The sequence below is a fragment of the Loxodonta africana genome, chromosome 4 (genome assembly GCF_030014295.1).
Source record: "Loxodonta africana isolate mLoxAfr1 chromosome 4, mLoxAfr1.hap2, whole genome shotgun sequence".
NCBI classification, from domain to species: domain Eukaryota; kingdom Metazoa; phylum Chordata; class Mammalia; order Proboscidea; family Elephantidae; genus Loxodonta; species Loxodonta africana.
The window spans coordinates 35576246-35601586 of record NC_087345.1 but is presented as its reverse complement, the minus strand read 5'-3'; the positions used below and the strand labels follow the sequence as shown (position 1 = coordinate 35601586).

Sequence of the window (25341 nt, the reverse complement as noted above, 5' to 3'; positions counted from 1 at the left end):
TAAAGAAAACAAAAATCCTCACAACTGGACCAATAAGCAATGTCATGATAAATGGAGAAAAGATTGAAGTTGTCAAGGATTTCATTTAACTTGGATCCACAATCAACAGCCATGGAAGCAGCAGTCAAGAAATCAAAAGACTCATTGCATTGGGCAAATCTGCTGCAAAGGACCTCTAAAGTGTTGAAGAGCAAAGACGTCACCTTGAAGACTAAGGTGCACCTGACCCAAGCCATGGTATTTTCAATCACATCATATGCATGTGAAACCTGGACAATGAATATGGAAGGCTGAAGAAGAATTGACACCTTTGAATTGTGGTGTTGGCGAAGAATATTGAATATACACCACGGACTGTGAAAAGAACAAACAGATCTACCTTAGAGGAAGTACAACCAGAATGCTTCTTAGAAGCAGGGATGGCGAGACTGTGTCTTACATTCTTTGGGCATGTTGTCAGGAGGGATCAGCCCTTGGAGAAGGACATCATGCTTGGCAAAGTACAGGGTCAGCGGAAAAAAGGAAGACCCTCAATGAGATGGACTGACACAGTGGCTGCAACAATGAGCTCAAGCATAACGACGATTGTGAGGATGGCGCAGGACCGGGCAGTGTTTTGTTCTGTTGTGCCTAGGGTCTCTACAAGTCAAAACCAACTCGACTGCACCTAACAACGACAACAACAACAACAACAGTGCCTTTCTTGTGAGTTCTTTGGGATTTTCTATATAAAGGATTATGTTGTCTGCAAATAGATAACAGTTTTACTTCTTCCTTTCCAATTTGGATACCTTTTATTTCTTTTTGATTGTTCTGGCTAGAACTTCCAGCAGAATGTTCAATAGCAGTGTTAAAAGTATCATTGTATTTTGAATCATAAAATTTTAGAGCTGGAACTTTTATATTGGAAGTTCCTTGAAGGTAGTTATCATGTCTTCCTCATCTTGCCATTTAGTTTATAGCACATTCCTGGCACATAGTAGGTGCTAATGAATGGATGAATGAATGGATTCCAGTCATGAGAGAATTTCCAAAGTATTCTCCACCCCAGCCCTACTGTTTTCAAGATAAGAGGTTAAGTGTCTTTCCCAAAGCCACATGAAAGTACTGGAACAAGAGCTGAGGCTTCTTGAATTCATGGTTCTCTCTACCATACCAGTCTGCCTCCGACTTATCTGATTAGTACAGATTACTTGGTCTAACTTTCCATTTTAGATTGGTAAACTCCTCAAGGCCAGGCATAGTGTCTCTTCTGTACCACATCATGTTGAAGGCATATAGAGCCTACAGGGAGATTTAATCTATGGCCTAGAAATAATCTCTCAGAGAATTAAACAAATTAAATCCACATAAGATGACAAAAAATACAGATATCTTCTAGGTCTCCTGGAACAGCTAATTGACTGGAATTTAATACCGGAAGAAATAATGTTTCAGCAGAATTGGGTGGGATCAGGAACAGAGCCCAAAGAAAAAGGCCATCTTTGGCTTCACTGCCCAGCAGAATGTAGCATGAATAACACTATATGTGGAGGATGGACACTTTCTGATTACCAGAAAGGATTCTCTGTGATGAGGCAAAACTTGTTGGTTCACCAAGCCTCATTGTGGACTAAAGAAAACAGCACTCAAGGTATTCACCTCATGGTGCTTTCTTTGTTGATCACCAAACAACAAACCCACAAATGTTCATTTGGCTTCCTGGTTACTTAGGGGATTCCCTGGACAGGAGACCCAAGCATTGGAAGGAAGGTTCTCCATTATAAGTGAGTTCATTTGCATATGCTCCAAGAAAATTTCATCACCAAGAATTTGGTCTTTTCTGGTGGTGCAGCCTTTCAAAGTTGAGAAAGACACAGGTCGCTGCCTTTTTTTTTTTTTTTTTAGATTTTGGATATGTTAAAAATTGATCAAATGTGAAAAGTAACAAAATTTGTGGTGTATTTTAAGTGTTTACATTGAACCAGTTGATGCTTTTAACATACAAAATGCAATGCAATATTATTGTGCTAGTAACAATGGAATTCTGGAACTTAGAAAAATACTAGGTCTTAGTACCCTTCAGGCAGTGAGGTAGAAAGTTTAAAGATGTGTGATGCCAGGTTATGTCCGTGATTGTGTGAATAAGACCATGGAGATAATGCCAGTATAAACAGGAGGCCTTGTGATTGTGAGGTGCACAGCCGGATGGCTCTGCTGGGAGGTACAGGTCTACTCTACCTTCTAAACCATCATCAAGGTGATGCCGCTATCTATGGGCCACCAGCCAAACCAGGCCTGCCATGGTGACATCCTGACCTTGTCATTGGCCTCCCTTAAAATACCTCATGTCCCACCATGTTATGTATGGCAGCTGGCTATGTACACAGTGCTGGCTTCTCAAGAAACTTGTTGGCTGACAGACTGATAAATCAAGCCAGGGATAAACAAAGCTAGGACATGCAAAAGCATCTTTTAAACATTTTCCATTTTGGGAAGACAGCTACATGACAGAGGCAGGAACATGCTTGGTGAGATGGCAGACACTGTGAAAGTGTGGGGGAGGGTCAGAGGACTGACACAAACACAGCTAAGCCTCACCCCCCCATATTATGCCAATTCTCCCATTTTGCCTTATCTGGCCTCTGTGATCCCTTCTCTCTTCTTCCCAAGCTCTGTCCCACCACTACAACCTCAATTTCAGCTTTTTCAACTGTGTGTCTCTAAACATTGTTGTTGTTAACCCAAAAAAACCGGGGGCTGTCAAATTGGCCTGACTCGTGGTGACCCCATGCATAATGGAATGAAATGCTGCGTGGCCCTGTGTCACCCTCAGATCGGTTGGAGATCAGACTGTTGTGATTCATAGGATTTTCACCAGCAGATTTTTCAGAAGTAGATCACCAGGCTTTTCTTCCTTGGCTGTCTTAGTTTGGAAGCGCCACTGAAACCTGTTCAGCTTCATAGCAACATTCAAGCCTCCACTGACAGATGATGGGTGGTGACCAGGATGAGATGCATTGGCCAGGAGTAGAAACTCGATATCCCACATGGAAGCTGAGTATTTACCACTGAACCACCAACACATTAATGGGCTAAAAGATCAAAGCGATGACTTGCAACCTGTATTTTCTAGAAAAAAGAAACTATCAGAATATATCACACTTAGTAAGAGGAAAAAGTAAAAACCTATTGCTTTGTGAAACTTCTGTTTCAATTGCATGTATGTGTGTACTGGCTTTAGATGGAAACTTTGTTTCCTGCTGTGGATTGCAGTTTAAGTTTTCAATTCACTGCTCTACACTGCTCTAAAAAAAAAAAAAAAAAAAAAGCTCTAGGACAGGTTAAAATGCTCCAGCCTTCCGCCGGCGCAGATTCTGTGACCATGTGCTTCCTCAGCACAATTGCAATGAATAACTGTGACAGGAGGTGGACCCCTGCTGAGAATCATCAGGCTGGCACAGCATGGCAGGATCTTAGACTCTATCTGGTCCAATGCCCTCAGTTTACAGTTTGACCGGCAAAGGGGTAGAATCTAAGAAACCAGGACTCCCTACAGCTTCCCTGACTCCCCTTCCTAGGTTCTTTCTTTTCATTTTCTGTGGTCTTCTATTACAATATGAGCCCTCGGTGGTATAAACATTTAAGTGCTTGTATTTTTTATACTAACTAAGAGGTCAGCAGTTCAAATCCACCCACGGGTGCCTCAAAAGAAAGACCTGTCGGTCTACTTCCAAAAGATCACAGCCACTGAAAACCCTATGGAGTGCAGTTCACTCTGACACACATGGGGTTGATTGCAGTATAGCAAAGAAGAGTGGAAAGGACTTGAATTTAAGTCAGAAAGCCAGGATTTTGGTCCCAACCTCATCACTTGCTAACTGTGTGTGACCTTGAGCCCATGAATCTCTTAATATCTCTGCTCCTCAGTTGTAGCAAATGTGAAACTGAATTAATAATATTTGGAATCAATTGAGTTAGTCTATGTAATAGTGCCTTTTAGACTAAGATGCTTTATATGTATTTTCTAATAATGGCTATTTTTGTTCCTTGAGTATTCACGGCATTTGTTCAAGAAATACATCCTCCTGTGTGGATATAGGGGAGATCAATGTAATATCCAGCCTCACCGTCTCTTAAGAGGATTCATTGACACTCTCCAGGAAGAGGATGCTGCTACCCTTCATTTCATCCCAGCATCTCCTTCTACCCTCAGAGACCTCACAAGGGTCTATAGAAGTTGATTGGTTTAAAGCTTCCTCAATAGTATGACATCACTCCAGCTTCCTTTACCTCTGTATCATTGTGGATAGTTCTTGAAAGCAGCCAGCAGAATGGTGGTCTTTCTTTTTTTCCATCTTAGGTACATTCATAACCTCACCTGCCTGTTGATACAAAGACGCCTTGTGACCACGGATGCACCAATTATGACATTGTTTGACCTCTATCTGCTCATGTGGGAACTCAATACCACCCCCAGCCTTCTCCAGTTATGTCTCAGAGCTCTAAGGGTGGTGTATCAAATGGCTTGTTGAGGGTTTGTCATTGCTAGTTGCTGTCAAGTTGGCTCTGATTAATAGTGACCCCGTGTATAACAGAACAAAATGTTGCCTGGTCGTGCATCATCTTCATGACTGTTGGTGTGTTTGAGTCCATTATCTTGGCTGTTGTGCCAGTCCTTCTTATAGAGGTTTTCCCTTGCCTTCACTTGCCCTCCATTTTGACAAACATGATGTCCTTCACCAGCAATTTGTCCCCCCTGATGACACACCCCAAGTAAGCAAGTTGAAGTGTCAGACAATACTCTGTGGTCCATAGGGTTTTCCTTGGCTAATTTTCAGAAGTGGATTGCCAGGCCGTTCTTACTAGTCTGTATTAGGCTGGAAATTCTACTGAAACCTGTCTACCATGGGTGACCCAGCTGTTATTTGAAATATTGGTGGCATAGCTTCCAGCAACATAGCAACACACAAGTCATCACCATATGTATGACAAACTGACAGACAAGTGGTAGGTTGAGCTTTAGTAGTCCAATAACATTACCTGTTTTCTCTGTCTAATCTCAGAATCAGAGACACAGGAGGCAGACTGATGGCAATCTGGATGCTAGTCTTAATGCTATCAAAAGTTAAACTGGAGGATGACCCTTAGATCTGTAAGCACAGTCAGCTGGCTGTCATTTCACTCTCAGATTAAGTTTCCTTACCTGGTTAAAGCTGAGCCAGAATACTGCAGACAATCCCCTGCCGGGAGATACCCTGTGTTCCTGGGACAAGCTGGCTCCAAAAGAGGGAGGAGAGAGCAGAGTCAAGCATGCCTGGTTTTGTCTCCTAGACTTGCCAGTCTGAGAACTCCTTCCTCCTCTACTGAAAGTCCCTCCAAGCAGAAACATGAGAGTGGGGAATGAGGGCTCCCCTTAGGTCTCGGGAACGTATCTGCTCATGTTCTTGGCTCTCTGGCTTCCTTGTTCAGGGACCCCTCATGACTGCCAGGGATGCGAGGTTCCATGCCCTCTTCCTTTCTCTGTGCTGGGCCCACGAGACAAGATACCCTGAAGTTTCCCATGAAATAACATCTTTAGTTCTGATTTCTTTTTTGATTTGCCTTTTGTACTTAATATTCTATTACAAGTGTATTTTTGTTGTTGTTGTTAGTGGCCCTTGAGTTGATCTGACTCACGGCCTTCCCATATGTGTCAAAGTAGAGCTGCTCCATAGGGCTTTCAAGGCTGTAACCTTTCTAGAGCAGATGGTTAGGTTTGTCTTCCAAGGCATCATCCCTCAGTGGGTTCAGACCGCCAACCTTTCGGCTGGTAGTGGAGGCTTAACTATTTATGCCACCCAGGGACTCCTTTAGTTCTGATTTTGCACCAGTACTGCCCCTTGGCTTCAGACTCCCTGACTGAAGGATACCAACCCATGCAAGTAGACTGTCCAGGAAAGGAGATTTAATTACCATGCTTGTGCCGTGGAATTTCTGCTTGCTTCCGCAGACCCCTCCTCTATAGTCATCCTTGCATGCCTAGTCATGGCCCCAGGCCTGCCTTTCCTGCTCACAAATTACTCTTCTCATTTGAGTTTCTGGGATTGATAATCATTCTTTAGCTTTTCCCGTCATCATGGAGCTGGTCTTGAAACCCCTTAACTATGCCTTCCCCATCTTTGCCATTAACACCCAGCATGACATCCTGTCCATGATGGCATTTCCTGGGCTTCCTGTAACTGATGCCTGATAATAAAAGACCACAGTTTCCTACAAAGCCTTGTCCAACACCTTTTAGGATCAGGACAAAACATAAAATACCCCTTTTTCTTAATCTGCACATACAAAATGCAAAACAATTGTTGACACAGGAACTCCGGGCATTTGCAACTTTCTGGACACATCAAATTTGCATCATGTAGGAAATGATTTTGACCAGCAACTGGTCAAGACAATTTCCTAGTTGTATTTATCGTGAGAATTATAGCAATGACTCACAGTTTTTGGAGTTGTGACACCTTGTGGTAGTTGTTAGGTGCTGTGGAGTTAATTCCGACTCATAGCAACTCCACGTGACAGAGTAGAACTGCCTCTTAATGTTTACTAAGCAGATCGCCAGGTCTTTCTCCTGTGGAGCCACTGGCTGGGTTCAAACTGCCAGCCTTTTGGTTAGCAGCCAAGCATTTAACCACTGTGCCACCAGGGCTGCTTTGTGACACCCTATTTACTCTCTCTTCCCTTCAATGGTACGAAGAGGACTTTGAGGGGATCATTGGGGGTACGAGATGGCAAGGAATTTCCATCAACTTTGAAATTTAAAAGTCTGAAGATTAGAATCTGTTTTAATTGCCCCAAAATTTCTTTAATTTTTCTTCCTCCTGGCGATTGTTCACATGTCTTAATTACTGGTACACAACATCATTTATAAAACTTTACTGTACATCATTCCTTTTATTATTGACTGATTGATTCCACAAGAATGTTTAAACTTTTTTTTTGGCTAGGTATTAGGGATAGAGAGATGGAATGTGGGGTGGGGGACAGGGACACTCATATAAATAAGTGTAAGCCATAAAGTTGAAACACAGTGCTATGGGAATGTGGGAGAAGTGGGCCATTCACTTCCTTTTGTGGATCTGTAGGACTTCTTGGAGGAGGTGGGATGTGAGCTGAGTCTAGAGGGCAGGTAAAACATATAGAGGTTTTCATGGGCAGACAGGTCCTATGGGTACCCAGACCCGGGACAAACACAGGTTCCTAAACCCAACCTCAGACTCTCGGGGCAAAGCCCTGGCACATGTGGACCTGGTATGTAACCATGGTTGGGGACTCTGGGGATCAAAGGCTCAGGGAAGAGAGAGCCCAGGTATGCTCAAGGCCCAGGGAGCAAAGAGGAGCTTGAATGGCCACCTCAGGGGCTGCTGTTCTCCAACTTTTCAGAAGATCAAAATGAGACAAAGTAAATGAAGCACTAGTTGCCATTGAAGATGAAGTTCCTGGATGTGAAATTTGTTAAAGACACTAAGGTTTTTACCTGGCATGGCAAAGAAAAGCTTTCCCTGGATCAAAGAAGAAAATAGTTGAAAATCAAAACCCAAACCGAAACAAGACAAAACAAAACAAAAAAAACGGCAGAATCTCATTTGTCTCAGATGGCCAACGCCAGGGGTTGGCATGCTTTTTCTGTAGGATCAGAAAGTAAATATTTTTGGCTTTGCAGGCCATATGGTCTCTATCTCAACTACTGAATTCAGCCACTATAGTGCAAAGGCAGCCGTAGACAAGACATAAATGAATGAGTGTGCCTGTGTTTCAATAAAACTTTATTTATGGACACAGACATTTGAATTTCATATAATTTCCACATGTTACAAAATATTAGTCTTTTTTTGATTTGTTTTCAAATTTTGAAAAATGTGAATTCTTCACTCACAGGTCATACAGAAACAGGCAGCAGAAGTGGGCAGACTTGGCCTGTGGGTTGTAGTTGGCCATCCTAGAGCCTATATGGGTGATCAGAAAGTCCAGATCAGTGCTTCTCAAATTTCTCCACTGAAATACCTCTGACAGCACAAAAGGGAGAATGCGGATTCCCACAGGGGCCTGCCTGCAAGTCTATAAAATTCTTTTAAATATACCTTTAAATAAAGTCCATAAGCAGTTTTGAATCCTAGTCCACAGTATGTATAAAATTGGCATGAGAGTGAAAACTGTTGCTCGCTCAGCTCAGAGAGAGGGAGTGACTTAATAATCAAGGTCACATAGGTAGAACAAGTCAGGTATGAGATTGGATCTCAACATTTCTGGTTAGAAATTATAACTACCACCAGAGTGGGCTGCCTTCCCATTAGGCTTTGGCTTAGACCACTCCCAATATTGAACCAGTCATCAAAGAAGTGATGGTACACCACTTTAGAGTTTCTACCCAAGACCCATCAATTCATAAGTTTCAAATATTATTTGTTCTGCTCTGTTCTAGAATAGTTTAGCTTAGCTTACACTAAAGCTCATTTTCTTCTCCTGTTCTAACTCTGCTTTCTCATCCATTTTTTCTTCCTTTCACAGCATCCCATTCTGTTCTTATACTTCCATTATATTATATATTAAACCAGTTGCCTTCATGTTGACTCTGATTCATGGTGATCCTGTGTGTGTCAGAATAGAACTGTGCTCCACAGGATTTTCAATGGTTGATTTTTCAAAAGTAGACTGCCAGGCCTTCCTTCTGAGGTACCCCTGGGTGGACTCAAATTGCCAATCTTTTGGTTAGCAGCTGTGCATTTAACTGTTTGCACCACCCAAGAATTCCTACTGGACATCATGGAATGTAAAATCATGAGGAGCCTTAGAGATTTGTTGTTTTTATATACATAGCATCCATTTTCTCTTGTGGTAAATTGTATTATTTGTTCAGAATTCTCCCTTCCCTCTCTGTCCTTCACCTGGTTCTGTTGACTTTTAAACTTGGCCATATGATTTGCTTTACCGAATGGAATGTGAGAAGTGAGAGTGTGCTAGTCCTAGGCAGAGGTTTTAAGAGGTGTCATGTGTTTTCACTCATTCCTCTTGAGGCCTTGCCCCCCTAAGAACCACATGTCCCAAGTATTACCTATTCCTTCAGCCTGCATCTCAGAATGAGAAGACATGGGAGTAGACCTGCACCCGGCCTACAGACTGGAGCCGAACCCAGCCAAGCCTAGCCAACCCAAATCCATTTGTTATCGTCAGCCACTGAGTTTTGGGGGTGTTTGTTACACAATATTCTCACAGCAAAAGCCGACTGATACACCCATTCCTCAGAAACCAGGGCCTTGATTTTCTTTTGAGGGCCCAGTCCTCCTATACTCTTTATCCATAGGGTTTATTTGGGCTGATCCTCCCTCCTCTCCACGCTCCAACACATGATACTGACTAACTCATTCCTCAAACATGCAAGATTTAGTGCACCATCTCTGGTGAGATCTCAGCTGTTATTACCAAAGCTTAGAGAACCTCATTCTCCTAGCAAGCAGGAACGTGTGATCCTATACCCTGTCATCTGCTGTAAGGGGCTTCTGAAGAAATCTTATTCGTAAACAACCCACACAATCTTACCTCCTGACTGTCTGTTCTACAACAAAAGCATAAGAAGAGGAGTGTGGATGATGCAACACTAGATACTACATGTCTTAGCTGCGTTTTGAGAGTGGAAAGGAAAGCATGGAAAGCAAAGAGCAGTTTCTCCTTAGAATGCAAAGGATAGAAGTTGTAGACAGACACTTGAAAGTAAAAGTTATTCCCTTTCTTTGAGGAAGAGCACAGTCAGCTCTGAATTACTCATTCCTATGAAGAGCTGAATTATGGTGTTGGCAAAGAATACTGAATATACCATGGACTGCCAAAAGAACAAACAAATCTGTCTTGGAAGGAGTACAGCCAGAACGCTCCTTAGAAGTGAGGATGGCGAGACTTCGTTTCACATACTTTGGACATGTTATCAGGAGGAGCCAGTCCCTGGAGAAGGACATTGTCTTAGGCTGGGTTGTCTAGAGAAGCAAAACCAGTAAAGCATATAGATAAATGTACAAAGAGATTTATATCAAGGACGTGGCTCATGTGGTTGCAGAGGCTGGAATGTTCCATGTGGGTCAGAATAGAGGCTTCTCCTGATTCACATAGCTGCAGGGACTGGGGAACCCAAGATCCGCAGGTCAGAGAGCAGGTCTCTTGTTCACACACTGGGAAGATCAACGAATCCCAAGATTGGCAGGCAAGACCACAGGAAAGCTGTTAGCTCAAGTCCCAAGAACAGAGGTCAGATGAACAGGAGCCAGCTCCAGGATCCAGAGTGAGCAAAAGCCCACAAGCCTTCCCAGAAAGTCTACCTATACTGGATGCAGGTCACACCCCCAAGGAAACTCCCTTTCAACTGATTGGCTGCTCACAGCGGATCTCATCACTGAGGTGATCACATTACATCAAATTTCGTCATGGAAATGATCACAACATCATACGACTGCCAAACTACATCATAACCGCCAAACCACTGAGAATCACGGCCCAGCCAAGTGGACACACAACTTTAACCATCACAGACATCATGCTTGGTAAATATCCATCCAGTAAGATGGATTGACACAGTGGCTGCAACAATGGGCTCAAGCAAAGCAATGATTGTCAGAATGGCACAGGACCAGACAGTGTTTTGTTTTCTTGTGCATAGGGCCACTATGAGTCAGGAGCAGCTCAATGGCACCTGATTACATGCAGAGCTGGCAGTGATGGTGTGGACCATCCAAAAACACCAGAGAAATTTAAGAAGTCTTCATCTGGGCTAGGAAGCCCAATGTCTGCACAAAAGCGTTTCAGTTGTGCTTCTGACAATGGCGTATTTCTTCAAAATAATTAAACTACTTGATGAAAACACGTATACATATTTTGTTGTTAACATATTGTTGTTAACATATCAGACTTCTACAAAGATTTCATTTGAAAAAATAAAATAAAAAGCACGAAAGCCACTGATTTGAAATGGTTTGGTTTGGCATGTGTTGCTACTTTTTTAAATAAACAAGGTGTTCTTTACTGTGTGTGTGAGTTTTTTTTTCCCCTGAGAAGGAGAATAAGTTTACGTTAGCCTTGTCCACGGACAGCTAGACCATACGGGGACACAGTGTGGGCTCTGCTGAGCGACAGAGAGGCTGACTAGGGATTAAAACAGTACCCCCAAAGTGGAAAATTAGCTTCAGAAAATCAGGAGTGGATAAACAGCCCTCTTCCCCACATCTTCTCCTCTTCTACTCTCCTACCTCGCCGTGTCCCTCTACCCCCAAATCCCCAGGTTTTTCTCAGGTCTGGTGGACCTTGTCCCACCACTCAGTTAGCTACCCTGCCCACTATGAAGCCAATGCACAACTGAATCTCCTACGAGCCACAGGCACTTGATGGGCACTTGGAGAGTGGGGTGGGGGACTGGGTTGGCACCAACTTAAGTAAGATACAATCCTTGCCCTTTAAAACCTCACATTTAGTGGTAGTGAGAGATTCATAAACAATCTTTTTGGAGAGACTGCCAAAAAAAAAAAAAAGAAAAAAATAGGTGAGTACGTAAATTAATTATTTTTTAAATGTGGAAAAACTCTCCTAATGTGGTTCTTTAAAAATGACCCACGCCTGAGCCCAGAGATGCTGATTTAATTGGTCTGGGTTGAGTAGAGAGTTCAATAGTTTTCAAAAGGCTCCCCAGGTGATTCTAATGTTACCCTGAATTGAGAAGAGGTCTCAGAAACAGCAGTATCTGCGTCACCTGGCAACTTGTTAACCCTTTGCTGTTGAGTCGATTTGGATTCATAGCAACCCTCTAGAACAGAGTAGAACTGCCTCATAGGGCTTCCAAGGCTGTAATCTTTACGGATGATGCAGGAAGCATTAAAAGAAGATGGAAGGAACACACAGAGTCACTGTATGGGTCGACCTTCAACCGTCTCAGGAGGTAGCATGTAATCAAGAACCAATGGTACTGAAGAAAGAAGTCCAAGTTGCGCCAAAGCCATTGATGAAAAACAAGGCTACAGGAATTGAGATGTTTCAACAAATGGATGCAGCGCTGTAAGTGCTCATTCATTGTCATGGATTGAATTGAGCACCCCCCCCCAAAATATCTGTCAACTTGGGTAGGCCATGATTCCCAGCATTGTGTGATTGTCCACCATTTTGTCATCTGATATGATTTTCCTATGTGTTTTAAATCCTACCTCTACGAAGTTAATAAGATGGTATTAGCGGCAGTTATGTTGATGAGGCAGGACTCAATCTACAAGATTAAGTTGTGTCTTAAGCCAATCCCTTTTGAGATATAAAAGAGAGAAGTGAGCAGAGAGACATGAGGACCTCATACTACCAGAAAGAAGAGCCACGAGTACCTGTGCTGAGAAGCTCCTAGTCCAGTGGAAGATTGATGACAAGAACCTTCCTCCAAAGCCAACAGCAAGCCTTCCCCTGGAACTGACACCCTAAGTCTGGACTTCTAGCCTACCAGACTGTGAGAAAATAAATTTCTCTTTGTTAAAGCCACCAACTTGTGGTATTTCTGTTACAGCAGCACTAGATAACTAAGACATTCATCTATGCCAAGAAATTTGGAAGACAGCACCTGGCCAACTGACTGGAAGAGATCCATATTTATGCCCATCCCAAAGAAAGGTGATCCAACAGAATGCAGCAATTATCAACCAATATCATTAATATTGTGCACAAGTAAAATTTTGTTGAAGATAATTCAAAAACGTTTGCAGCAGTACATCCACATGGAATGCCAGAAATTCAAGCTGGATTCAGAAAAAGAGGTGGAAAAAGGAATATTGCTGATATCAGATGGATCTTGTCTGGAAGCCGAGAATACCAGAAAGATGTTTACCTGTGTTTTATTGACTATGCAAAGGCATTTGACTGTGTGGATCATAGTAAATTATGGACAACTTTGCGAAGAATGGGAATTCCAGAACACTTCCGTGTGCTCATGCAGAACTGTGCTTAGACCAAGAGGCAGTCCTTTGAAAAGAACAAGGGGATATTGTATGATTTAAAATCAGGAAAGGTGTGCATCAGGGTTGTATCCTTTCACCATACTTGCTCAATCTATATGCTCAGCAAATAGTCAAAGAAGCTGGACTATATGAAGAACAGGGCATCAGGATTGGAGGAAGACTCACTAACAACCTGCGATATGCAGATGGCACAATCTTACTTGCTGAAAGTGAAGACGACTTGAAGCACTTACTGGTAAAGATCAGGGACTACATAGCCTTTAGTATGGATTACAGCTCACCATAAAGCAGACAAAAGCCCTCACAACTAGATCAATAAGCAACATCATGATTAATGGAGAAAAGATTGAAGTTGTCAAGGATTTCATTTTACTTAGATCCACAATCAATGCTGGGCTGGAAGCAGCAGTCAAGAAATCAAACAATGTATGGCACTGGGCAAATCTGCTGCAAAAGACATCTTCAAAGTGATACAAAGCTTTGAGGACTAAGGTGCACCTGACCTAAACCACGGTATTTTCAATTGCTCATATGCATGTTAAAGCTGGACCGTAAATAAGGAAGACCAAAGAAGAATTCATACCTTTGAATTATGGTGTTTGCTAAGAATATTGAATATACCATGGACTCCCAGAAGAACAAACAAACCTGTCTTGGCAGTACAGCCAGAATGCTCCTTAGAAACTAGGATGGAGAGACTCTGTCTGATGTACCTTGGACATGTTATTAGGAGAGACCAGTCCCTGAAGAAGGACATCATGCTGGGTAAAGTAGAGGGTCAGCAAAAAAGAGGAAGACCCTTGACGAGATGGATTGACACAGTGGCTGCAACCATGGGCTCAAGCATAGCAAAGATTATGAGGGTGGTACAGGACCAGGCACTGTGTTGTTCTGTTGTACACAGGGTCGCTAAGAGTCCTGGTCAACTCAGTGGCATCTAACAACAACAACAATCTTTATGGAAACAGACTGCCACATCTTTCTCCTACTGAGCAGCTAATGAGTTCAAATCCTCCACCTTTGGGTTAGCAGCCCAGTGCTTAACCTTTGTGTCTCCAGGGCTCCTAGATGGGAACTTGTTAAAACTGAATTCATGGGCCTCATTGCAGACCTACTAAATCAGGAACTCGAGGATGGGCCCAGCAACCAGTGTGTTAACAAGCCCCCTGGCGATGCTGATGCTTGCTCAAGTTTGAGACCCACTGGTCTGTGGTGCTAAGAGAGGATTCTGGAAGTGGAGTAGTTGGGGTTGGAACACAGGGCTTCGAGTGAGGAGTTCTTCACCAGGCACTCTCTCCTCCCTTGTCTCAGCCTCAGGGTAGCGGACAGGCTCTCCAATCAGAGGTTGTCCTGATCCCTGGGAGTACGATGTCTCTGACAGGTCATTGAGGTGTGGAGTCCAGTCCTGCCACCACAGAGCCTCCTTCCAACGCCTTCCAGTCACTTTGTCAGGTGGTCACCGCTCATTTGCCTCCCCCAGCTCTTTAGCAGGCAGGAAAGGCTGGGCCTGTGGAGGCCATAGTAAATGGCCAGAAAGATCTCTTACTGGAGAATGCTGGCTTCCAGTTTATGGCTCCTCATTCTTTTCCCGAAAGTGGGCCCCCACTCTGAAGGCTGGCTTTATTTTATTTTTTAATCCCATACAGGAACTCTGTCCATCCCCAGACAGGAACTGTGTGTGCCTCCTTTTCTGCCCAGGCAACATCTCATCCTAAACAACCACTCTTGACCCACAAGAAAAGCCACATTTTACCCAGAGCAACCGAGCCCCGAACCGCACTCCAGTGCTCCCCAACTCTTCTACCTCAGCTGACAGAAAGCAGCGAGTCCCGTGGCCTTTCTACCTCGGGGCCTTCCCACCCAGAGCAGTTGGGCAGGGCACGACCCCGCCATGGTCCCCAGCGCAGGGACCCCCGGGAGGAAAGGGGGGATGCCTGTTCCCGTCGCATCCCAGGGTCAGCCCCCTGCCCCGCGTGTCGAGGTGGCTCCCGGGGTTTCTGGCCGAACCCCCCCTTCACCCCCAGTGGGGAGAGGCTGCCGCGGCTCCAAGTCGCAGCGGCTTTGGAGGCTCCTCCCCTGGGGTGGCCGAGCAGGAAGCGGGGAGGGAGGCGGGCGGGGGCGCGCGGTGCGGGGAGCAGGCGGACGGGCGGGAGCGCAGCGGGGTGCAGGCGAGCGCGGGGCCCGAGCGGTGTAGTATGCGCGGGCCTCGCCTGCCAGCCCCGGCGCACAGCCGCGGCCCGGGCGCGCGGCGCGGGGCGGAAAAGCCTGTTTACACAGACTGCACACCGCCTGGGGAATAATGCAGTAAAGGAAGTGAGCCGGCTCGGCCTGACTGCTCCAACTTCCTGCTCTCACACACACCAGAGGGGGAAAAAAAAAAAAAAAAAGAGGAGCGAGAGAAAGAAAAAAAGGGGGAAAAATCAGGATCTCATTACAAGAGCAACAGACCGTCTGCAGACGCCTGTCAGCATGGAAAGTCGGGGGGTTTCGCCTGGTTCCTCCTAGAAATTCCCCCGAAGAAGGATCTTGAAAGCTCCCCCACATCTGGGTAGGTAACAGGGCTTCTGCCTGTTGCTCCGACAGTTGCAAAGTTTCGTTTTGGGTTTTTTTTTTTTTTTTTTTCCGCTTTCTTTCTTTTCTTTGGCTTGGTGGGGGTGGGGCGGGTGGGCACAGTGGGGTGGGCTTTGGCCGGGGGCGGTGGGGGGGCCTCCGCGCGGGAGGCCGATCCGCTGGGAGGGGGCGCAGCCGGGATGCTCCGCTCCTGCGCCCGTGCCGCCCGCCGGCGCCACCGCAGCGCCCTCCCTGCGCGGCGTCCGCGCGCCGGGCCGGGGGCTTGGGGGACCCTGCGCGGCACCCCGCCCTTGGGCTGCGCTGCGAGCCGAGGGGAGGGGGCGCCCCGGCGCACCGCCCGGGGCAGCTCTGGTAGGTCAGGCACCATGGGGGCAGATGCAAGGAGCGGCAGGGTGAGCCTTCAGGTCCCTGGGAAGAAAGGTGACTAGAGCAGGCTGCGTGCCTGGAGCCTGGACCACCGCTGACCTTCCAGCTGGGCTGGTGCTTGGCTCCCCCCGAGTGGGCAGAGGGCACTGGTATTAGGGTTCGGGGAAGGAGAAAGAAATGGAGGAGGAGGCGGAGGTCATGGGGTGCAGGCAGCGGTGGGGCTGGGAGCTGTGTCTATTCGCACTCGACAGGTGACCCCTACCCAGGTCATCTTCCTAGACTCACGCCCAGCCGGACATTTAAAAGCTGGCGGAGGCTTTCCTGGACACGGTTTTGGAGAAGGACGGCGCAAGAGATGGTCTTGGCGTCCCCAGCCCTTCGGGAAGGGGCTGCTCTGCTTGGAACTGAATGTTGGCCTGTAATGCTACTATGAGGAGCCCTGGTGGTGCAGTGGTTAAGCACTGCGCTGCTAACCAAAAGGTCGGCGGTTCGAACCCACCAGTGGCTCAGCGGGAGAAAGATGTGGCAATCTGTTACTGTAAATATTACAGTCTTGGAAACCCTACTGGCAGTTCTACTCTGCCCTATAGGGTCACTAAGAGTCGGATTCCACTGGACGGCAAGGGGCTTGGTTTCTTTTTTTTTTTTTGATGTTAGTGCTACTATAACTTGCGGGGGAGGGGTTAAAATTGATTAAAAAAAGAAAACGACCTCAGTTTTATGTTTTCTGAACCGAATCATTCTGAGGACAAGTTGCAGTTAGGCGGCGGGTGGGGGTGGGGTCAAGAAATGTTGTTTCAGAAACTGCAAAAGGGGCTTTTTAGAAAAAAAAAAAAAAAAAAACGAGTGTCGGGAGAGTTTCTGGCTTGTCTGGAAACGGCAAGACTAATTGCCATGCGCTTCCGCTTTGAAACTGGCAGCAGACAGCATCTTGAAAATGACTCACTGGAGGAGCTCACAAAGAAACTGTGGTTTGCTCCTTCTCAGGTTTATGTATTTGTGCCTTTTACAGTTTCTTTGTAGTGTTGGAAGGGTCCCCCGCTCCTTCCCTGCCGGCCCCCTCCCACCCTCCCGCCTTTGAAGCCCCTGGCCCGTCTTTACCTCCGCCTACCCACCCCACCCCCCCAGCCTGGAGGGGCGGGGGGGAGGCCGAGTTGTTTTTGGAGTTGGCTGGGGAGAGGGTTAGAAGGACTCTGCTGCTGCTGCTGCTGCTGCTGCTGCTGCTGCTGCTGCAGGGGGAAAAAGTTCCCTGAATTTTCCACTGGTTGCTGCAGGAAGAGAGAGCCCCTTTAGTCATTGCTAAGTAATGTCTGCACACACATCAACTAATCTCATTAGGAGTTTCCGCTACTCCACACAGGAGGGGTTTTGTGCAGCCACTGTCAGCCCGGGGAGCCCTGAACTGCAGAGGGAGACAAGTTACGGCTTTATTTACTTAGAGGTGCAGCCGCCGAAGAGCTTTTTCAGGGCAGCATCGTGAAAACTTGGAAGTCTCTCTTGGCCATTTTGGATTTCGGACGTACAGGTTTTTTCTTCCCAGTTGTGCGGGGTGTGTGTGTGTGTCTGTGTCTGTGTGTCAAGTTTCTGTTGCCCAAGCAGTTCAAACACACCCATCCTCTGCCTCCAGGCTTCAGTCTTTGTTGGGAGGGGAGGGGCCTGAGAAACCAAACATATTCCAAACCCACCCACTACCATTAAGTTGATTACGATTCCGACTCATAGGGACCCTACAGGACAAAGTAGAGCTGCCCGGTAGGGTTTCCAAGGCTGTAAATTTTTACGGAAGCAGACTGCCACATGTTCTTCCGAGGAGGGGCTAATTGGCCGCGGAGCACTTTAACCACTGCACTATCAGGGCTCGCTTAAAAGTGTTTCAGGCATCTATTAATCGATTTCTGAACCTTACCGCCTTATTGCCAAACAAAATACTCTCAGATGTCTCTCTCTTCTCTCTGGCACACATTTATTTGGGAAAGGTCAGAGTTTCAATTTATGAGGATTATAAAATTTCAAATTGTGTTAGGAGGCCACGTGGGTCAGACAGTTAAGAAGACTGTCCGTAAGTGTTTTCAGAGTTTGCAGTAATGATCCTGCCGGCAAAAACCCCTTAGTATGAAATGTGGTGGCCTGTCTATGCCAAATATAGCAAAAGGCCTCCTGCCCTTTTTTTTTTTTTTTTTTTTTTAACTCTTGAGTGTTGCCTAGAAATGTGTAGAGTTACTAAAAAGGATTAAGAATTAAGGAATCTGATTGTAACTGTGGGATTCTTTTATTAACAAGGACATGTTGCCTTCCTTGAGAATGTTTAAGGTGTTGGCATTTCTTTTATGGTGGCAAAAAAAAAAAAAAATCAAACCCGTTGCTGTCGAATGGATTCCGATTCAGAGCGATCGATGGTATAGGACAGAGTAGAACTACCCCATAGGGTTTCCAAGGAGCGGCTGGTGAATTTGAACTGCCGACCTTTTGGTTTCTGGTGGCAAGGCGTGTCCTAAAAACAGCCCAACCAGTGTGAGTCAGTGGGATGCTTAATAAATTGTAGCATGATAGTAGGATAACAACGCTTAAACCCATTGCGGTCAACTCAATTCCAAGTCATGGCGACCCTACAGAACAGGGTAGAACTAGGGAGACAGACTGCCACATCTTTCTTCCGTGGAGCAGCAAAACCGCCAAGCTTTCCGTTAGCAGCCCAGTGCTTAACCACTGCACCGCCAGGGCTCCTAATTTGGAGGCAGTAAAAAAGCTTTCAAAAGCTAACATTTTGCGTGAGTTCTTTAAGAATGGCACATGTAGCGTTCTCATTTCAAGAGTCCATTTCCATTAAAATAAAAATGAGGTAACTAGAATTCCTCATTCCAATTAGTTATTAGTTATTATTCTAATTGGTTATTAATTGGAATGCATAGGGTTCTTTTACGTCAATGGTTCTCAACTAGGGACAATTTTGCCGTGCAGGGCACATTTGACAATGTCTGGAGACATTTTTGGGTGTCATAACAGGAGGGGCTACTACTGGCATAGTGGGTAAAAGCCAGAGGTGCTCCTAAATATCCTGCAATGCACAGGATAGCCCCCCACAACAAAGAATTTTCTGGCCCAAAATGTGAATAGTGACCAGACTGAGAAACCTTCATTTGCATTAGTTCCATGATGATGAAAACTCGTCCGCATGCATTCATTGTAGTAACAGGGCATGTAGAAGTCATCAGTTACACTGTCCCGCCGTATATATGACACAGTATGTGCCCAGTTCCTCTCTCTCTCTCTCTCTCTCTTTTGGCCAGTTATAGGCAATAGAATGAACTGATGGCATTGTGACGGGGTGCCCTTTGTGAGCTAAAATAGACTATCTCTGGATCCACAAGTGCAGCATTGCCACTCACTCGGTGCAAATGCTCTCTCGACCAGTGTGGCAGCGGCCCAGGTGGGAGAGAGTATGATCTTCTGCATTGTTTGCGCTTTAGAATTTCCTAAACTTTTATTAAAGACCCCCTCTTTTTCTTATTTAAAAAAAGAAACAAAAAACTTAAAACTGCCCATATACAGTCAGTGTAATCCTGAGATCATATATTGAAATTTATATTTGGAATAACTTTTTGGAACTTGAATCTTCTCCTGAAATCCATTTTAAAGGACTTAAAGGCAGTGTATATAAATTATAATATTTCTTTCTTAGCTGTCAGATATTGGATTTAATATATTCTCTGCTACCCAATTATATTTACCAATCTATCTGAGTTAAAAAAAAAAAAAATGGTGCTATGACGTGTTGTAAAACATTACCTATTATACAAGGCTCTGACTTCCTGGAGTGGAGTCTTTTTTCACTGATGGTGAGCTACTGCTTACTAACTGGTGGCTTTGCTCTCTTCCAGTCCTAGGGAATGACTCAGTCATCTCCATGTTTCCCAGACCTGGAGTTCCTCACTGAACTTTAAAAGAAATGGGTTCTCGGGCTACTCTGATTTTGCCACTGGTGTAGAGCACAGGTGTTTTGCTTCTGGCCCCTTCACTTACACATACACCTATGAATTGAAGCTCCTGGCATGGGTAATTTGAATAAAGGACATCATTCCTGTCATATTTTTCTGCATGTTTCTGACAACAAAAAAAATTTTTATGTCCTTAGTCCAAAATATCACAGTCATGAAAACCCTATTGGAATGCAGTTTTACTCTGAAACACATGGGGTCACCATAAATGGGAGTCACAGCAGCTGGTTTGGTTTTTTAGTTATGTCTATTTCCCAGCTCTGGTGGTGCAACTGTTAAGTGCTCAGCTGCTAACTGAAAGGCTGGCGGTTTGAATCCACCCAGCAGCTCTGGGAGAAAGACCTGGTGATCTGCTTCCTTAAGGTTATAGCCAAGAAAACCCTATGGGGCAGTTTTGCTCTGTCACATGGGGTTGCTAAGAATTAGAGTTGACTCCATGGCACCCAACAACAACAAGAAGAACGTTTCCTCTTTGCTTTCTTGGATTGATTTATAACATACCTGAGACCACACTAGCACAACAGTGTTTTTTAAAGGTTAGTTTTTTGTTGTTATTGTTGTTGCAGAAAGTATTAATGTGACTCACTTTAGGAAGATACAGAAAACCACACACACAAATCTCCTGGGATCCTACTGCTAACATATCGATGTATAGCTTTCCTGTCTTTTTAAATGCATATGCACACGTATAAAAATTTTAATTGGATCACATTACACCTACCGATTTGTAACTTATTTTCACTTCACATAGCACATAACACATTGCAGTAACTAGTATGACGACCAAAATTACCACACATGGAGCTTGCACTTCTTAATCTAATAAATGCGTTGACTCAACAATGGATTGCCATAATTTCTACATAGACTTGCTCAGTCTTTTTGTCCTCTGTGGCCCAAGTACTATTCCAAGAATGCTGTCCTTTTGAAAGACTGAATTCATATGTACTGTGAAATTTGGGATTTTGATGAGTTTCTCTATGATTTAAGAATGACTCATGATTTGCAGTAGAATATCAAGATGTAGTAACAGGAAGCCCAGGGTACTACACATCAACATAGAATGTTGAATGAGGAAAGAAGAGAAACTGGGTTAAACCAAAAATACAACTTGAACCTATCTAACTCTGAAGAGGGAGAAGGGTGCTCACTTTGACAGCTATTATTGATTCCTGTTTCATTTTACATAAGTAGATTTTTCCAAACTTTGAAATTGTCAATTTAGGCTTTTAGCTCAAGATTACTATTGCCCATGGCCAGCTTTGAGCTTTCTGGCTGAAACCGTATTGGTAAGACATTGAAAACTCTGATTTTGCTACTTAAAAATGCAGCTGCAGTAAACTGAATTATTTGTGTATGTATGTTTAACCTTCTGTTAACAAATTCTGAAAATCTTAAAAAATGGTGGACCACTTAGTCTTTTAAGTAATTCTTCTATTCAGAAATTTGACTCCCCATGATCCCTACCTACAACCAAAATGAAAATGGCCTTTAATGCGCTACTGGGAACTTACATATATGTCAGCAGTTTTAAAAAAACAAAAACAAAACTTTGGGGAAAAAAAAAGAAAAACTTTGAACTGGTCATTTCCATAAATTGGTTTGAATTGCCAGTAGGGATGAAGTCATTGACTACTTCATTGATATGTATTAATTTACATTTCTTGAAAACTAATTACTGACATAGTCTAAGAATTAAATGGGATTATTTTATAACTTGGCTATGAGATTTACGTGCATATTTTTAAAGAAATTATGATGGCTATACTAATGTATTCTAACTTGAACTGGACTAAAACACCTTTACTCAGACACTCTCAAAGAGGCACTAAAGTACATAGTACCATAAATATTTTTAAAGTTACCATATCTGTGAATAATTCCTCATTATCCATGTTTATACATAGGAGTGATGAGGTGAATAGAAAACACGCTTATCTGGGTGCTTTCCCTTAGCCTGAGTGGTGAGGTTAGGGCTCCATTACTCTAAACAATAGAATAAAGAATCCAAGACCATTGGTGTCTTTTTTTTTCAGTTGAGGTACAATATATATACATTAAAATGCATAGTTCTTAAGTGTTATTGTCTATACCCATATTGTTGCCATTGTTGTTAGCTGCCCACAGTTGGCCCTGACTCATGGTGACACCACGAACAATGGTATCCAACCCTTGTGACTCATAAGGTTTTCATTGGTTTATTTTCGGAAGTAGATTGTCAGGACTTTCTTCCTAGTCTGTCTTAGTCTGGAAGTTCCACTGAAACCTGTTCAGCATCATAGCAACATGCAGGCCTCCACTGACCGATGGGTGTTGGCTGTGCTGACGTGCATTGGCTGGGGGTTGAACCTGTGTCTCCCACATGAAAGGCGAGAATTCTACCACTGAACCGTTAAAAAAACAACCAAACCTGTTGCCGTTGAGTCAATTCCGAGTCACGGTGACCCCATCTGTTTCAGAGTAGAACTGTACTGCATAGGGTTTTCAGTGGCTGTGGCACAGCGGTTAAGAGCTACGGCTGGCTGCTAACCAAAAGATCAGCAGTTCGAATCTACCAGGTTCTCCTTGGAAACCCTATGCAGCAGTTCTACTGTGTCCTATAGGGTCGCTCTGAGTCGGAATCAGCTTGACAGCAACGGGTTTGGTTTTTGGTAATCTTAATGAAGTAGATTTCCAGGACTTTCTTTTGCAGCACCGCTGGGTGGATTCAAACACCAGCCTTCCTTCCAGTTAGAGGCTGAGCGCAAACCGTTTGTATCACTCAGGGACCTACCACTGAACCATAATCCCTTCAAAATAGAAAATATTCCCATCTCCCCAAAATGTTCCCTGCCTATTTTTTTATTCCATTATGACAGTTTTATGATTCTACCCTGTATTTTATTAAAGCTCGGAACACGTACCACAGTATTTTATTTAATCTGCTAGGGAAAAAATAAATCATTAGAATGCGTGGATTTCTGTATCATACAATGAAGAAGGGAAAAATCTCTTCTACATTATTTAATATAATTTAACCAAAAGTAACATGTATATGGTAAAATATATATATATTCCTTTAAAACTCATTGTGTTGAAAATCTATTACTTAATCTTCCTGGGCCGCAATTTCTTGCCCAGATTGTACAATGGCTGAAGTAGAGAAGCTGGGATAAATCTTTTCAGGTCAAAAGTTCTATGAGTGTAGTACTTTTTTGGAGTAAACAGTTCTTCTAAGAGTTGTGAAAGTGTGTTGTGAATTTTTGCTGTCATCCCCAAAGAGCCAACTTTTAGACTTGTGCAGCAATTAAACTCTGTTTTGTGGTAAGAAATGGGATTCCCCATAAGTTTCCCCTTCAATCCTGTTTTGGCCCCTTACTGAATAAGGAACATCCCAACAGAAGGTCAGTATTGGCTGCTGTGCTTCCTTTCCTTCTGGTCCTTTGAAGTTTATGACAGGTAGCGCTCGTTTCTAGTGACCCACAGCCTTTCTGTTCTTGAGGATACCAATGGCTGCCTCTGAGTTGGGTCCTGAGTAGGTTCAGATAAGATTTTGATCACCTGGTTAAATCTCTACTCCTTACCTCTAACAGTCTTTGCTGGAAATGCTCTCCACCCACAACAGCTATATCTGAGGGTTTCCACATTCCCTCTCTCCCCCTCCAACCCCTCTACCACTCAGCAGCTAGTTGTTGTTGAGTCGGTTCTGACTCATAAAGGAATTCTTTAAAAACATGGGTCTGACCGTGTCATTTCTCTGCTTAAAATCTTCTAGTGGCTTGAGCTTAGGATAAAGACCAAAATCCTTAACACTACCTGTAAGCCATGATTTGGACCAACCATGCTGACCTCAATTCCTCAAATGCTTGATGTGCCTCCCTGGCCACTGGGCCTTTGCAAATGCTGATCCCTCCATTCCCTCTCCTTGGAATTATCTGCTCCACCCCTGCCTCCTCTCCTATCTTTTTTTCTCATTTCACGGGAAACCCTGGTGGCTTAGTGGTTAAGAGCTATGGCTGCTAACCAAAAGGTTGGCAGTTCGAATCTACCAGGCGCTCTTTGGAAACCATATGGGGCAGTTCTCCTCTGTCCTGTAGGGTCACCATGAGTTGGAATCAGCTTGACGGCAACAGATCAGCCAACTCCTATTTGTCCTTCAGATCTCAGCTCAACCATCACTTCTCAGGGGAAGCCTTTGCTGGTCTGCAGGCAAGGCCTCCCACATTTGCCTGATATGGCCCTTGGAACCTTTGCCACAGGCTTTAACTGTAAGTTCCCTCATTATCTGAATTCTCGCTCTTCCAAACACTTGCTATCCAAATGAAGGAACTGAAAGTTTCAGATTCACATTTTTGGAGATAGGACTGGTGCCCTTCATTCATTAATTAATTAATACTCTTCATCAAAAGCTCAGGGACCAAGTAGATTTGATAGCATGATATCCCTTGCTATCTGAAGTCCCTGCCCAGACCCTGGAACCCAGTAGATCCGGTTAGTGAGGATACCTGCATGTGTGTGTCATGATGCGTTTCCTGTCTGCCATGCTCATCAGTCTGTAAGCTCCCTCTGGACCTGGGTCTGTTTTTCTCATTCTTGGGTTTATTCCAGCACTTTTTGTAATACCTGGCACCCAATGAATTTAAAAATGTCTGAGGAGGAGAAAGAAGCTTGCTAAGAGAAAACCCAAAACAAACCAACTGCCATCAAGTCAATTCCAACTCATCGTGACCCTATAGGACAGAGTAGAATGGCCCCATAAGGTTTCCATGGCTGTAATCTTTACAGTAGCAGACTGCCACATCTTTCTTCTGTGGAGGTGCTGGTGGGTTTGGACTGCTGACCACTGCGTAACCAGGGCTCCTTGTTGCTAATATAGTCCTTGCATACTTTTCCAATGGAGTTGCTAGAGCACTTAGGTGGTTTGCATAAATTCAGCTCTTTCCTAGGCGACAAATTGCCTGGGATTAATAACAGGCAAATCTCTTGGTAACTCAAAAGGGCAGCCAAGAAGATCTTCTCTTTTTCCATAGTTTTTGTCCAGACTTTCAAGAAAAGTTGTTTGTTGTGTTAGCTGCTGTCAAGTTGGCCCCTGATTCATGGCAACCCCATGTACAACTGAATCGGAGCATTGTGATCTGTAGGGTTTTCATTGGCTAATTTTCAGAGGTAGATTGCCAGGCCTTTCTTCCTAGTCTTAGTCTGAAAGTTCCACTGAAATCTGTTCTGCATCACAGCAACACTCCACAGACAGATGAGTGTTGTCTGTGCTTGAGGTGCATTGGCTGAGAATCAAACAGTAGATGTACAGAAATCAGGTTAGTGTGTTAATATCCAAGAGGACAAGCTTTAGCTCTATTTTTGATATCAGGATTATTTTACTGGAATAAACAGCTTGAAGGACTCTCAATGTAAAGTTCTTTCCATATCACATCCTAGAGCATTCT

At 44.2% G+C, this 25341-nt stretch overlaps 1 protein-coding gene across 3 annotated transcripts in view; it reads left to right on the top strand.

Moving 5' to 3' along the window:
- Positions 1-15182: 15182 nt before the first annotated feature.
- The window catches only part of ELK3 (ETS transcription factor ELK3), a 92907-nt gene continuing 82748 nt past the window's right edge, over positions 15183-25341 (top strand). The window contains exons 1-2 of one of the 3 annotated variants that reach the window (XM_064283710.1): positions 15183-15534; positions 17284-17448. The gene's annotated coding sequence lies outside the window, so the exon portion shown is untranslated. Of the gene's footprint in view, positions 15535-17283; positions 17473-25341 lie in introns of all 3 variants that reach the window. The other 2 variants (XM_064283709.1, XM_064283708.1) reach the window with 2 other exon arrangements.